We start from the raw sequence: 17,135 nt of genomic DNA, 5'->3' as shown, positions 1-17,135 counted from the left end.
GAACGCTGCCAGGCAGAGGATCAGAGCAACACTGGCATTTTCTGTGCTCCCAGTAGAAATACGGGGATGTGAAATGAAACTCTTTAAGGTTAGTGGTGCAATCCTGTACATCAGCTGGGGCTGTACAGCAAGAAGCTGTACAGGGTCCAGGTGCTCCATTAAGATGGGACTTCACAGGGGATCTAAAACTGACACAACACAGTCCCAAAAACCAAACTGCCAGATTTCCCAGCGTTGCATTAGTGCTCTTCCACTGCAGCTCAGGACCCTTTCTGATCTCGGCGTGTTAAAGAAGGAATCCACGTCCCAAAGCAAAACCCTCTCAAGCAGGCTGAGATTAATTTTAAATAGGCACACATCTATAAACGGGGCCACAAATCACAGGCTCTGCTCCTCAATAAGTTTTGTGGATTCAGAGCAGGAGAAAAAAAATAATCAAAAAAAAAATCAGTATCCCTTGCCTGGTACCAGAATTGATAAAGGGAAACAGAAATTACAAGAATCCTAGGTAGTTAATGCAACATCTGCCATGACAATTCCACTCCGGTAGTTAGCACTCAATACTCTGCCCAGTTCCCAGCTCTGAACTGTAATCAGTGCTCAACATGTGTCGGCTGTTAATGAACAGACCGGCATCAAGTCCTGCCGTAGCTCTGAAACCTCTACTAGCACAGAGTAAAGCAGAAGCACCAACAATACCAAGAAATTCACTGGCTGCAAGCACACCTGTATACATTGCTGCTTCGCCTCCGAGTGCACAATCTCCTGATATCCTCAGATATTTGACCAATACACCCATTTGATTGAGTAAAAGAAAGCAACATCCAACTCTCTAGGACCAGATTTAGGTCTTCAGAATTTCTTTTTGAAGTGCGACTGAGAAAAGCCTGCCATGATGCTGAATAGCTTGTTCGGTCATTTTAACCATAATGATTTGCTAACCCTTCAGCACAGGTACGTTCTGCATTTTACACAGTTGCCAATAAAATGGTAATGATTTCAGAGCCTATGAGCAATAAATTTCAAGCAGTTATATAAAATGTTAACTCCTTCTGTAAACAAAAATATTTTTAAAAAATCCTTACCACTGGCAAAGCATAAAAAAATGAAACCACTTGGTCTTTTCATCTACTTATTAAAATTAACTTTGACATTAATAAATAATTGACGTAATATATTATTCAGACCTTTACATACAGAATTAAGTAGGATGTAAAGGGAAGGTTATTTATTTAAAAGGAAGTAATATATATGAAGAAGTGCTGTCATTCTAGAATAGCAACAAAGTTGCAAATATATTGAACTTTATATAGCCCTATTCTTGGTGGGAAGCCGGCTTTCCTGCTGTTTCATGTTCTGTTTGTTAAAGACTTGGCTAGGAAAAGAAAATACTAGCTCCAACGCATTGAAATACACTAGTTTAACCCCAGAAAATGATTCACTTGTCTAACTCCTCTCAAGAGTCACATGCCACACAGTCACTACTACTCTTTTTGTTAGATCAGAGAAGAGAAGACTCACAAACAGCATCAAGGAGGGAGGATTACACAGAATCACACAGAATGGTAGGGCTCGGAAGGGACCTCTGGAGATCATCTAGTCCAACCCCCTGCCAGAGCAGGTTCACCCAGAGCAGGCTGGACAGGAATGCACCCAGACAGGTTTTGAATATCTCCAGAGAAGGAAGATTCTGACAGTCCATGGGACACACAGCTGGACCAGTCTACCAAGACTACACAAGTGTTTGTTTTAGATAGCACCAGCAGAAGAGGCCATAAGGCTCACACAAAGACAGTAACACAAAATCCCCAGCCTTGCTCAATGCTTTGAGGCATTCAGGCCACTCTCCCCTGGGTCCACAGTGCTCCTCAGGCTTCAGGGACCTTTCTTCTATATAGCCATCCCTGCTATATGGATGAATGCAATACGTTCAGACCTATGCTGAACCTCCTACTTACACAGGCTTCTGCTCCCGGGTTGGTAGTTCACCACTTGTGGTTTGTTTTGTGCAGCACAGAAGCCTGTTTGCCTTTTCACAGATTCTATTCTCTAAAGGGTGACTTGCTTTGCCTGAAAGCACTGGTATTAATGTTTAGTGGCGGAGTGCGGGGGTGAGCTGCTTGAGAGAGCTCTAGGTGGGCTGCAAGGAACAGATGCCCAGTCAGGTCTGTGGACAAGAAAAAGCAAATTCCTAGAGGCTCTAGGTGCACTCAGTGAATGAAATTTGATCTGCACAGGAAGCTGCTGTGCTGGACTTGAATCATGAAGAAAGACCCCTTTCCGTAAGGAACAGTGGACAGATTTGCTTATCTCACAATGCATATTTGAATTTTCCCAATTTCTTGCTCCAATAAGACAACTATAGGAACTTAAAGCTGTTTCTGTGCACTCTTTTTATGGAATGTAGTCCAGTGAATGTTGGGTCCTAGAATAGATGACATCTGTTGTTTTCCATGTTCTGGATCATGTCCCCCTTTGTTTTACCTTCTTAAATTTCCAAATGCCTTTACCTCACTTTTAGCCATTCTCCTCTTCTGCAAAGAAGATTAAAGAACTGTTTTCTCACACCTCTAACAGCCCCCTTGGTATCTCATCCATTAGTAGGAGTGAAATCGGTAAGGTGAACACCTGTCTCTCCTCCCTCAACTCAGGGCTTTGTTATCAAGTTGTAGGGCTTTGTATAGAAGCATTCAAATAAAGCATAGGCATTTTATGCTAACAACTTGACAATCAGGTGCAGCAAGATACAATGCATGGATTCAGGATACAGTGCACGGATTCTGGTTGAACAGAGGGCCTGCACCTGCTCTTTGTCAAGAGGGGAGTGGGAACAGGATTTCCTAGGCAACATGGAGGGTATCTGAAAAGAGGTGATGAGAAATTTGAGAGGAAGAGACAAGAACTGTCACAACTCTATCTGTGCAGATAGAGGACAAGTTGGCCAAAGACCATCACTGCACAACAGGCAATTTTCTAATGTGACACCCTTGCCTAGCCCAGCTGCAGAGTAGGTGTCATTAGGAAACATGCAAGCCTTTCAGCAAAAAGAAATGCAAAACAGCATGCAGCACACAGTGGCAGTCACACAGAAAGGACAGCATACAACTTCCACGTGGACCTCTGTGGCTTCTGACTATGTCATTATCCTCCTTTTCTTCAGCAAAATAAGAAACTGTATATACTTCCCTACTTCCCTTTCATTGCCCCCTCATCTCATGTCTTTGTTCTCCTCAGCCTACAGCTGCGGCTCAGAATCCTAATGCGGGAGGGGAAGAATTCCCTGGGTAGGCAGATTTAAGTAATTAGATTGGCTGCTCTACAACTCCCTTTTATTTGCTGGGCACTGAGTATATCTTGTTATCTGCAGGTATTTCCTAGTTATTGGGAGCTATTAAGTATTAAATTCATGACCTAGCTTGAAGTTTTTCTTCCTTCTATTATTTTGAAATTAAATTATCAGTACAAATAGGTGAGGTGGAGGAAGTTGGAATAAGCAGTGTCTATTTTTTAGAGAAGTTCTTGGCGTTTCTCAGGACTGAGAAATGCCAGGGTATAGTAATTGCTTTGATTATTGGTTACAATATTTGTAATTATACTGATCTATTATACATCCTTTAAAGATTAATCCTGAAATGCCACTTGCATTTCTTCTTGCTCTCTTTTAAAAGATTGATTTTCTCCCTAAATAGATCCCAACTCTCTTGTTGTCAATTGGCCACAAAACCAATTGTCATATTGATCACAGAACTGGCTTGAATTATCAGAAAACATGTACTTTGTTTCCACTATCAGCACTTCTCACACCTTTTGCATATCCAAAAGTATTACAACCAGGAAAAAGAAATGCAGGACAATTTGCAACTATGTCTAACATGGCAGAGTACACTGACGGTCGCACTGAATTTTCAAGCCATGTGGTGAACACATTCCTCTCAGTTGACAAAAGGCAGTACCGCAATGATCTACAGAATCCTGACCCTTTGCATTTCATTTTCTCTTTGGGGTTCAGAACTTTTATGTAGGACAAATTTGTAATGATTAAGATGCTAGACTAGACTCTAGACTTCCTTGGTGCTCATTGTCTGCCACTTTGAGGAAAATGCAAGTGTCTTTGGCACCAAAGCACATAACTTTAAGGCTCACGTGCAGCATTTGCAAAGCATATCATAGGAGCTAAGTACACTCGAATAACGTTCAAAACAGTCAACACATTGGCAAGTTCTGGGTGACTTGCTGCTTAAGTGGAAGGCAGTGAGGTGAATCTCATACCTTGCGCTGCCTCACCTCCTCCTTTTTTTGAATGCATGGATTTGAAAGCTTTCCAGAAGGTAGGCAGCACCGCTCTTTGACCTTGACTCAGCAGGAAATCACTAAACTCTTACAGGAAAAGGAGGATCCATCTTCTGCAAAATGAATGATCAGAAAACACATTTGGGAAACATACATAGATTCATTTCCCCACTCATCTTCCAGGCAGGGGCTCTGGACACCAAACTGTGACTTAATTTTTTTCATTGTACAGGAAACACAATTCATATGGCCAAGGAAATCACAAGGACGACCTTTCTCAACAGACAATTCACCCTCTTGAGAGGGTGAATCCCGAGTCCCAGGCTGTTTTCCCTAAGACACTTTCTATTTTTTATGAAGCAGTCTGTTTAAGAAACCAACCAACCTAACGAGGCCCTAGAACAAGAGACACTGATTCACCCATCCCACATGAGAGGCATATTACCCTCTGGTTAGGGGCAGCCTATGGAAGGGGAAGGGGAATCATGTGGCCTCATTTTAACATCCCATATTTATCCAGGAGCTTTAACAATGTCAGACCTCTCAAGACTAAGGAAGTTTTAAGTCTGCATCTAGAAAGGTTTAAAATCAAAGAATGAAGCACCCATAAAGCCAAATACTAAGAAGTATCTTTTAAGATTGCCATTTTGGAAGTTGCTATATCCACTGTACCTTGTCTTATTTGGGGGAGAAATCTGATTTCTAACATCATCAAGCAAAACATCCTCTTGCAAAACAGGAATAGCCCCTCCCAGCACACATGAGGACCACTGCCTTTAAACCTCTAAATTGCCCACACAATTAGTGAGAGACTACATGAGCTGAAGGACCACACATGTGCTATAAATCCAGAGAACAGAATAGCCCATGTATTGCTTAATAAGGCCATATGCCATCGGTGTGATGCTGTATAGGAAGCCTGCTGCCTACGCATCCACAATTACTAATCACAGACATTAGTAAGCACATGTCTGAGTTCTCAGGCCAAAAAAACCCCTAGTAGTAACTAAAAAAGAAGGTTGCACCAGAACTGCAAAGCCTCAGTCTGTTATGTAAAGGAGAGACCCACCTGAAGCTATGAAAGTCTATATATAGTAAGATCGACACAGACTATCATCAGCTTCACACAGGCACACATGTCCAAAGTGAGCATTTCAAACCACGCCCTATCTGCTTTTTGTTCAGTTGCTATTTTAAGTCCAGTTTAGTACTTAATAAATCCAGATCAGGGGTTTCCATAACATGTAATGAAAACATATGATACAGTCAACAGGTCTGGGGCTGAGCCCCTAGGCTCACAGCACTCAAGCAATTTAGGAAGCATTTCTTTACAAACAGGGTGATCAAACACTGGAACAGGCTTCCTAGATGGGTGGTCAATGCCCTATGCCTGTGAGTGTTTAAGTGGCATTTGGACAATGACCTTAATTACATCCTTTAACTTTTGTTCAGCCCTGAAGTGGTCAGGCAGTTGGACTAGGGGATTCTTGTACGCCCCTTCCACTTGAACGATTCTATGCTATGCTATGCTATGCTATGCTATGCTATGCTATTCCTGTTTTTTTCTGTTCTGTCTGAAGGCTGGCAGGAAACTAGGTGCCATGGGAACTGTCTAAGCATTATCCTTGGGGGCCAGGCTGCATTTAATTCGAAAAATCATATTTCTAAACCTTTCAGATTTCATTTACATGGGGTTTTTTTATCTTTTTATTAAGTGTCTTTTTCATTGTAAAACATTACAGTTCTTTCCACATTCACCTACAATTCACCATGGAGCAGAACTTTCCTCTTATGATCAGTGCTGGGGCCTGTCAACATAGCAATTTTAACAAAACCAGGATCTCTCTTACATAAGGATTTCTTTCTCAGCAATGGTTTGAGAACATTCAGCAATTCAAGAAAAAAGGCCCCTTTGTTTTGTGATTTTTTTACAATCCAGCTCATGATTTGGCAAGCTCAAATGCATTTCCAATAAAGTAGCTGTCAGATAGCCACAAACAAAATACAAAACACCGTACACAACAAGATGAATGGTAAAAGAATTCGAATATATTGTTATTGACAAAACAGGTCAGCCATCTTTATTCTGAAGATGGAAGAACATTTTGTCTATTTTTTCCTCAATTGTTTTCTAAAGCTGTTAAGCTCTTTTTCCACATGGCTATCTTGGCATACATGTATCTGGTTCAAACAAAAGCATCAGCATTACCCTGCCTCAGTTCTGTTCTTCAGCCCAAGTCTCATATCACAGAAATAACTGGAAGGGATGGAAATACACTTTTTCACAACACAAATTACTCTTTTGGGTTTTAATTTGTTCACCAAGTGGCAGACCTACTGTTGCCTGAAAGCATCTCAGTACTGTGACAGGGCTGGGCTGCAAAGAAGTTCAAAATGACCTCCCTGGGGCAAGTCTTGCATGGCCTCATGTGGAGTCTGACACCTGCCTCCCGCTTACTGTGTTAATTGCTGCTACTGCCTATTGCCCCTGAGTGCCGTGGAAGCTGACACAAAGCAGCTCTGCTTAACTTATCTGCTTTCCTGCCACTTGCCTAAAAGGCTCCATCTGTTCTCTGTGAAAAAAATCCCCCTGCTAGGCCCTTTGTCCACTTGGTAACTGCAGAATACAACTCATCCTTGCTCCCCTGGATAGAAGGCCCTTTTTGTCATGCATCGGTTGCTCTAGTCCTATGAGAAATATTTGTCCTGCTTCTAAATCCCTTGCACACCATCCCTGGTTACCTCCCTTTGTACTATGGCTGCAGTCTCTGAAGTTACCTAGAGGAGCTGGCAATCCAGTTCTCATTAGTTTTAATAGCAACTGAACGTCTTAATCCGGTGGACAGGTTTGAAATTTCCAGCCTAATAATTCACACTGTACAGCATGCCATACCCTTATCTTCAAGTTTTTGCCTGGCTGTACAGATTTATAGACCTGACTGACCCTAACTAAAATGAGGAGATAAAGTTAAAGTCTTGGGGGGAAATTCCAAGTAACAATAAAGTAAAATTGATCTCATGAGTTTTTAAAGCATCCCAAAAGGCCTCCCATGTTCAGCGGAGATGCACTGTGTGGGTTATATCCAGAAGTTTCAAGACCAGTTGTTAAAGCTGTCCAACTATCCCACAGCTCTGTTTGGTTAGGCTTGCTTGTCTATTTAGCCATACAAGGCCAAAAGAAAAGCCAAGAAGCATTCTTAAAATCTCTGTGTTTAGACACTGAAATAACTGATCCAATTTGAAAAGCCGCTAATCCTCCAGCAGCTCTTGGGATAAGTCTTGGCTTTCTTTGTGTCCTATGGGACTCTCTCACTCAGCCTGTGGATGTCTTTGCTTCTTTTAGAGGAAGGAAGTTTTCTCTCCAGCAGAGAAGAGGTGCAAGATTCTCCTGGGAAATCTTTGCAAAGGTTTTCAGCCCCTTTGGTGTGACTTAGTAGGCATATAATAACAGCCAAATTATAGCTGAATGGGAGTTCTGCTTTGCTTAAATTGGAAGTTGCTCATTGTTTTCTCTATTGCACAATTCAAAGGCCATCAGAAACTAGTAGAGCTACACAGAGCCAGAAATAGTATTGAATCAGGCCTTTTAATTAGAAAGAATATTGTTATTCATTAAATAAGTCCTGTCTCCATTATGAGCTTAGCATTTCCAGCTCAGTCAAGATGGATGAAGTTTTCCTCTCAGTCACAGCATCCATCTTCCCTTGCTTTCCAACTAAAACGTAACTGGCACTGCCATAACCATCCCATTCTTCCCGCTTTCCCCTTCCCCCCCACCCCGTTAAAGGCAAAAAGTAGTTCATAATCAGTTCAGAAATAGTTTGAACTCACCCATGAAGAGATCTATTTAACATTTAAACCAGCGGTGCAATACATCCACATATACTAATCCCCGTCACCTATGGCTGGTAAATCTTTGTACAAGCAGATAATACTCCTTAGCTAAAGGAAGTACGAGCTAACCACCTCTGAATATATTTTAAATGCAAATATTTTTGCTGTATGTCCAATCTTGCAGGTAGGTCATTTGCAAATCAGGTTTTAGTGATAGCTTTGTAGATAGATTATAGAAAGCCAGTGACCCTGGGTAATGAATATTCTCTATATAATCACAAATTCAATCTTAATATAAATATCTGTTCTGGTCTGTAACTGTACCTCAGCTGATTCTGAAATGCTGTTGTGGTACCTCCTGGCAGCTATAGTTCAGGCACCTGTTTCATTTGGTGACCAGCGCTCCTCATGTGAACTACATTTCCCACGAGGTCCCACTTCCCAGGTGATTGCTGGGATACATCAAGGGGTTCTGACCTGTGAGTAAGGAAATTAAGAGCTATCTTAACATCCGGAGGAAGCAATAGCATACTTTGCATCACAGGTCCAGTTATGTTAATACTGGAGGTTTCATGGCTAAAGGAATCCAAGGTATCATGCATTTTCCTCCAGAAAGGGAGATACTTCTGACTGTGCTAGATAAAAAAATCTAAAGTAATGTGACGCAACAGTAGGAAGCTAAAGGCATTCTAGCACAGCACTCAGGCTTGGTCTTGCAGTGCGTGGAGCAGTACTGAGATTACTGGGCTCACCGGAAAATGGTCTCTGCATTATTCCTTGTTTGTCTAACGATAGCCTGTAGGAATTGGGAGAGTTCCTGGTGTAAGCAAACATAGAATGACAAAGCCAAACTCAGCAAGGAGTACTGCTGCAAAAAGAGGATCACTTCACTATGCAGAAAGCCAGAGAACACATTCAGCTCACCTGAAATAGGGGACAGGTGAAAGATAAAAGCATTTGTACTCCAACCAACCTTTGGGATCATAAGTATACCTGAAAACTGATGACTTTTCTATATTTTTCAGTTTCGTTGTGAATATCTTGCAAGCTTTCCAAATAACATGAGGGAAGAAAAGTGTTTGCTGTTCCAACAGTGAAGGGGGAACAGGCCCCATTTCTGATGATTTCCCCAGCAGCAGGATTTTCTAGCAGTGTAGTTTTAAGAGTGACCTTGACTCAAGGTCAAGGAAAAGAACAATATTTTAATTACACTCATCTCTAATCAGTGCTAAAAAGTGTGCTTCTGAAGCCTTTCAACTTTCTTTTCACTTTGAGAACTGTTGTTATTGTAACAAAATCAGAAATGTCTCCTAGGCAACACTGACAAACAAAAGGGAAAGTAGTAAAGACTCAATACAGATAATAAGAAATACAGTCAATAAGCTGCGGCAATACAAATGTAGATATGGCACCTATCATAGAATGGTTTGGGTTGGAAGGGATGTTGAAGATCATCTTGCTCCCACCTCCCTGCCCTGGGCAGGGACACCTCCCACTAGACCAGGCTGCCCAAAGCCCCATCCAGCCTGGCCTTGAACACTTCCAGGGATGGGGCACCCACAACTTCCCTGGGCAACCTGTGCCAGTGCCTCACCACCCTCATAGTGAAAAATTTTCTTCCTGATACCTAATCTGAATCTGCCCTCTTCCAGTTCGAAGCCACTGCCCCTCATCCTATTACTACATGCCCTTGTAAAAAGTCCCTCTCCAGCTTTCTTGCGCTAAAGAGATTTGATTTACCTTCATCCTTGACGAACAAACTAGTTTCTGGTTTTTGTGTAGAGTTTTGAACAGATTCCTATTTAAGACAGTAAGAATGGCATGATGAAAACCTCAACCTCAATGGGTGTTATTTTTGTAGTAAATTCTTACTAAAATACTATTCTGGTATCCTCAGAATCTTGAACTATTTAAAGCAATGAATAATTTATTCTTTTTTCCATATCTAGTGAAGCGAAGCCTTGATCTTTCTAGTTGCTATTATTACTAATAGCAAGAATAGTATCAAGAAAAAACAAAAATGTATGACAGCTAAGTAAAGTAAGCAAGCATCAGAGGTCTGTTTGTGTTACCTGATTAACAAGATGGTGTATAACAGTTCACCGGTACATCACAGTTGCAGAAAACCCCTGTGATGCATTTTAAAAAGCACACATCTGAAATTATTTTGACAGCCTTCCTGCATTTCCTGCATCTTCTGAGTGCAAGAATGCCCAAACAGCCAACACACTGGTGTGCATCTGTTTGAAGTCTGTCTGAGTTTCTGAAGTTTCATTTCCAAGGAAGAACTCCGCTGTATAACACAGACTTTGAGCAGCCAGGCTGTGTTCGCATAGAACTGTCTGTTGACTGAAGCACACAATTAAGAAGTGGAAACTGTAACAGTGGAAAAGCACTGGAAACTATAAAAGTGGGGTGGAAGGGATATTTCCTGAAGAAAAAACAAAACAGGAAACCCTAGCAACTCATGCAGACAAAGAAATCATGCATGTTTACCTTTTTTTTTTTTTAATAACCTATGGTTCCTGGAGAACTTTGGGAGCCACTCTGCTTACTATTATTTTCTGCCTGCATGTTCCATATTCTGCAAATCTTTCACTGTAACATTTGTGTTATGACAATGGGGGTATTTGCATGCAAGCAGTATGTTTGTGAGTTATGATTTCGTCTGCTCCTGCTGTTCATTCCTCACCTGAAGTCATAATGTTCTCTCCTTAACATCATAATCACCTACACAGCAACCCATGTTGATGTCACAAACAAAGGGTTATGACTTCAGCTGAGGTATCAGTAGGAACAGAAGGCTAAAGAGAGATAGTCTGCATGCAAATGTGTCTGTTTAAGAGGAAAAAACATGCAAGAGTCATTAATCACAAAGTGATATGTTAGCTGAATTGTATTCTCATGGAATATTTTCAGACTAGCATTCAGTGCATCTTAAAAGAAAAAAAAGCACAAGCTGGCTCCAAATCTCTGCTGTTATCAAGTGGCACAGATCACTGGATTCTAGCCCAACTGCAATCTGCAGCAAATTGTGGTTTGCCTTTTGCTCACTGTATGGGGAGGATGTTGATTCACTGTATCAGCTTTTATCAGCCAGTCCCAATTTCTTCTTTATCTGAAATCGCCTGTGCTAGTATGCCAGAGAGTTGCACTAGAGCTTGGCTGTTATTAAGTAAAATAGTTGAACATTTTAGAGACGGGCATTAGAGACCTTGGTTGCTCACACAGCAGTTGTCAGCTGAACTTTAATGCCACTGAACAAGCAAATAATCTGAAGTGTAGTCGGTGGTCAGGCTGTTATCCTTTCTGGTTTCATTCAAAGGCAGGGAGCGTGAAAGCATGTCTACACATCAAGCGATGCAACCCTCCTTCCTCAGCCAGGAGAGCTTCTTGCATTGGCCTTTTCTCCATGCCATCAGGCTGTGCTTTAAGGCTGCTTGGACAGTCTTAAAGAAAAATGTGGAAGCAAAAGTTTAATGACAGTGCCGAGATACAGAGGGACTGTTTTATACCCTTCTCAAGACCCTCCAGTCTAGCAGCTGGATTGGACTCTGCTTGGAAGCTATTGACTAAAGCATTTTGACTTAACCTGAAACAGAAAGGGTATTACTTCACCCGTTAGGTTGTTTACTGAAATCCTGTCCAAACAAAACCTGAGGTTGAAAACAGAAGTAAACAAACTTAATAGGAACTGGGTACTCACAGAATCATAGAATGGTTTGGGTTGGAAGGGACCTTAAAGATCATCTAGTTCCAACCCCCCTGCCCTGGGCAGGGACACCTCCCACTAGACCAGGCTGCTCAAAGTCCCATCCAGCCTGGCCTTGAACACCTTCAGGGATGGGGCATCCACAGCTTCCCTGGGCAACCTGTGCCAGTGCCTCACCACCCTCACAGTAAAGAATTTCTTCCTGATATCCAATCTAAATCTACCCTCTTTCAGTTTAAAACTGTTACCCCTCATCCTATCGCTACACTCCCTGATAAAGAGTCGCTACCCATCTTTCTGTAGGCCCCCTTCAGGTAATGTAAGGCCGCTATAAGGTCTCCCCAGAGCCTTCTCTTAGTCACCATTCATATACTTTCTTGCTTATGTGAGATGACACGGGTATGTTTGACCTCATCTTCTCAGGGCTCTCCTATAACACAAAGTTAATCCTGCATTTTCTAGTCTTCCAAACAAAGGAAAACAAATCAGGGATGAAATACTTCCTTTAGGCAAATGGCAAAAGTGGCAGGCCCTAGACCACTGTGTTCCTGTACTACTAGGAAATAAGTGCAGCATAAGTTTCGGTGATCGGTTCAGTCTGTCAGACACACAACATTGCTATAGACCGTTTTTATGTATTCCATGCCCCATCCTCACATAAGTGTTCTGACTACAGGTAGGTAGTTGAGTTTTTCATCTGTTATATCCTTTTCGGTGTCCACACCAGTAACTGGGAGAAAAGTTGCCACAAAACGCTAGTTCTTTACACCTCTCTAGAAAGTGCTTTGGCTTTGAATTTTCACAGTTGCTACCAAAATATAGCAATATCCTGAGTTATCTTATGCCAAAGAGCAGATTGGGTTTTGAGCCATTCAGGAGAGATTTAACAGTGGAATAGGATGTTCTATTTTTCGATGTTTAAGGCTGACTCTGAAGTTGCTGCAGGTCAAAAGCATCTTCTGGCATTTTAAAACTGCCCAGCCCAAGAAGTGGCATACCCCACGTTAAGGTCTTTCTAACAATGCTGATGGAAAACAAAACACTGCACCATGACGTGGAAGGCAAGAATGCATGCCCTACCCCAGGGAAAGATAATGTGATAGGGCAGGAAGACAGCACAGGACTGAAGATGAGCAGAAAGAGACATTCCTTGTCCACCTGTTTCTGGAAAAATATACCTGTTCTGAGCAAATTGATTCAAACCAGACAGAAGAAAAGAATTTGTATTTCAATATTTCCGTACAGACAGTTATTGTGAAAGAACTCAATGCCTAGGTGGCTAGCTATATCTGTATTACTTTCTCTGGTATGTGCCATTCTTTATTTAAAAAGAAGTCATTTTTGACAAAATAGTAAAAGGTAATGCATCTGTTAAACCATTTAGAATACATTCTCAGCCTCAGTTACAAAGCATGAATAATTACTTCTGTTAAGTATTAAAGGATCTTTTCTCTCCAAATATGTCAAATATGCAAATTCCTGGCAACTCAAGTTTTTTGTAGGTAACTATTTTTTTATTAGGTATGCCAGTAATTCCATGAAATCCGCCCTGCCTTTCTATGGTAACTTATGTGCTTGATGTAATTGTGGGCTATGACCAAGAGACTCAGCAACAGTTTTGGTCCCAACAACATACTAGAGATTGCCACTGTGGCATTGAACATCCAACAGCATCTTCAGCAGGTCCTGATCCACCACTATTTTCAGGATAGCAATTCAAGCCCTATCCATATAGGATGAAGTGGGCTACGTAGCTTAACTGTAAAGGCTCAGGAAATACTTTGTGGACTATTCAGTTATTCTTGTCCCAGATATAATAACCCACAGTCCACCCTTGCACTTGTGTTAGAGCCCAAATGGTGGTAAGGGGACTCAGATCTCCTCATGTCACAAGGATGAGTCAGACACAAACCACTACTTTCCTTAGGTATATGTGATAACTTAATTGGTCTCTCAGCTGACCACATTAGTGGGCTACTTACTAATACATAAACAGCAGCACTTGGTGAGAGGGAACCTCATCCCAAACCCAGGGAGATTATTGTGCTGCAATTCACATTTTCAACAGTCTTGTAAGTACTTTTGATCTTAAGTCCTGAAAATTATTTCTAGTGTAGTACGACAGGCCTGATATTTCACTACTTCACCTCAGGTTGCATCTATTTGTGTTTTTACCTATCCCTTCATCCAAGTCTTGCAGAAACCAAATTACCGTGTTGAAAGAAAAATGCATTGAAAAATAGCAGATCACTACAACTGGAGGAAAGCTTTTTCTGAAAAACGCAGAATATTGATGCGTGCATGAGCAAAGGCCAAACAGCAGTTTTTAATAGTAAGACAGTGGAGAGAAAAAAGGAGATGTACTATAAAGTTGTACTCTAAATGAAACACATTAAGAGAGATAGTAAACACTTATCTACACAATAGACATCACAGATGCACTGCCCATAGAAGTAAGTAATAAGGAAATGGTGTGTGTATGGAAGAAAGTTTAAACACAAGGGATACTGTTAAAAAATGACATGTATCTCAGGGCTGATATACAGCATGCAAGGGATATGCCATCAAGGGCATAAAGTGTTTCCCCTGTGGTTCATTATCTGGAAACCATTTGTAAAGTAGAAGTAAGTTATTCAAACCACCCCAGGAGAACTACGTTTTAAGGATGTGTATTTTCATACTTTCTAAAAGCAATAAAGGAGCTGCCACTGTGGGTGATTTTCAGGTCTGGTTAAAAGACATTGTTTAGAGGGGAGGGAGGTCTTGTCATGGCATGCAGCAAGGACAGAATCCTGGAGAGCTGAGATGCTACTATCATAATTTCCTCAGAAGAGAGAGTCAATGGAAAACATCTGAAGAACTCCACTGCCAGCTGTCTCCACTCAGAGAGGATACACAGATCTTTAGCGTTTTAGTCTGCGGTTCACTCCGTGAAAATGTTGTCCTTGTACTAAGCAAAAAAGAAATGGAATTTTCCAACAAGGTGAAACACTTCCAAAATCTGAATTGGTTTAAAATGTCTAATGTCTGCCTTCCCAAGTTTTATCAATATAGCGAGCAATGTGATGACACTCCAACTTTTGTCCTACTTATGTTTTCTTGTTCATCATTCCACAAAATCCCTCAGAAAATATAGGAACCAAAGGCTAAAATGCACTGTCCAGGAAGCCAGTTCATGTCCACAGTACTTTCATTCATTTAAGTGGAATGTTAGATGGTGGCTTTGGGGACAAATTATATTTCCGCTCAGCAATTAAAAAAAAATTGGCAGAATGCAAAATTCTTTTCTGGATAAACATTAATGGGCTGTTGAAGGAGCAAAGCAATGGAGATTGCCAATAGGTAGAAGATGAAGCCAAAGTAAAATAGAAACTGAATGAGCCTGAGAACAAAAAAAAAAACAAGTGTATGTGTGATAAATAATACCTAGATGTGTAAATTGAAGCATAGATGCAGCACGACATTAAGCTAAGCATTTGAACTGACTCATGGCAATACATGGAAATATGGTAAAGTCTGTGAAGAGTACAAAGGTGTTAGACTAATGAAAATAAAACACCTAATCAACGGTGCAGGTCTAGGCAATGACAGGCTACAAGAAGATTGCAATCTCTTTTGTATATTGCCTCAGGTGTGCTGGAACCAGCAGCTTCTAGACTGCTTATTGCATTTCTGCTTTCCCAGAAAGCAGAAAGGCTTTTCCATAGCCCACCTACCAGTGAAAATTACTTTGGGCAGTGCTGCTGTACTGCAACTACACTGGAATTGTAGCAAGAAGCTGCTGGGCTGTGTTATGCCACAAAGGTCTTCTGGTTAGCTCACAACTACCTTGAGGACCTACAACAACATACAGCATTACACTAAGGGATGGACCTGTTGTGAATCTACTCTTCTCCCATGACTTTTGCCAGTTGTGGAATCTTACGCAGGACATCCTTCCCAGACCTTCAGCTGCACACAAGAAACAGAAAAGCAAGTGATTTTCTAATGACCGTCATGAGTGAAGGAATAAGAATTGCTCTCCTAACGTTCCACACTACAGTGCATCCTCACATTCAGCTTCAAGGTCCTACTGCAAATCTCCAAAGATGTTACTGACGTGGCATCTTGACAGAGGATGCCTCACTTTCTCTTTGTATATCTTGCTGAATTAGCCAACATGAGTGGAAACACTGCAGCCGATGGACTAAATTACAACTCTCACAAAAACCCATGACAGCAACCTGTTCCTGAGTTTGCAGTATGTTGCCCTGTCGTATACCCACCACCACCTCAAAAAAAAATATAAAGTTGAGCTTAAGATCTGTCATGCTTCGTTGACTATCAGTTGAGTGAACAGGGTTTACCCTCTTCTAATGTAGACAATTTGTGGTATGCATCAAGAAGGTGAAACTGCTTTTTTGCTTGGCTTCCTAGCGGGAGGAGGCAGTTATGAAATAGTTCACCCAAAAACGTACCAGTCAAGCAGCACACAGGCATTGGTTATTCAGTGAGCACCTCTGCTTCCTCAAATGAGCTATGATGCCACTGGGGACCACAACAGCTAGTAATAAACCTCCAGCACAAGGTAGAGAAAGACATCAACTTTGGCTACCACTTCAAGTTGTGCTTGTGTCACTAAATTAACTGTCCTGAATACAAAATTTTTGAATCCTCTATTCAGTCAAATTTGATTGAAATAGGCCAGTTTAAAAGCTAGGGTTTGGGACACACAAATGTAAATTCACACAGCTACACTCACTTCATGATTGTATTGACTATGTTTTTTGAGTCAGACAAAAATCTGTCCTACAGGTACTGAGCCACAGATTTTCAAAGGTACATGGGCAACACTCTTAGAGCTTGCAAGTGATTTAAATGGCTGCATCTGAATTTCAGTGTTCTGACTGAAGTCAACATTTGGTTAAATAACTTCTCTTGCTTTTAAGAGTGTTTACGACTTCAGTAACATGGAGGATCTGTGCAGTAGAAGCCCAGCTGATAGTCAGAGAAAGAAGAACTTGGGCTTAATTCTCACTTGCCTTTAAAACTCCAGTGCTGAGAGTCACCGTTCAACAGCCTTTCAGCAAGGCTTGGTTTCCAGCTTTCAGAATTTCTGGTTCAGGATTAAATTAAAATTCTTTAAGTTTTTTTCTGAGTCAGCTTGCACATGGAAGCAGTATTTCTATTGCATCATTTTAAGAGTGGGAATTAAACATTCCCTTTTTGCTTGCACAGTGTCATCTGTCTATGCTAATCAGCAATTTAAAGAGGTGACAAGGCTATGTGTTTCTTCATGACTTGTAAACAAGAGATTTTC

This window comes from Larus michahellis, chromosome 5 (assembly GCF_964199755.1).
Source record: "Larus michahellis chromosome 5, bLarMic1.1, whole genome shotgun sequence".
NCBI classification, from domain to species: domain Eukaryota; kingdom Metazoa; phylum Chordata; class Aves; order Charadriiformes; family Laridae; genus Larus; species Larus michahellis.
The sequence above is the reverse complement of the archived record's forward strand: the minus strand, read 5'-3'. Positions refer to the sequence as shown.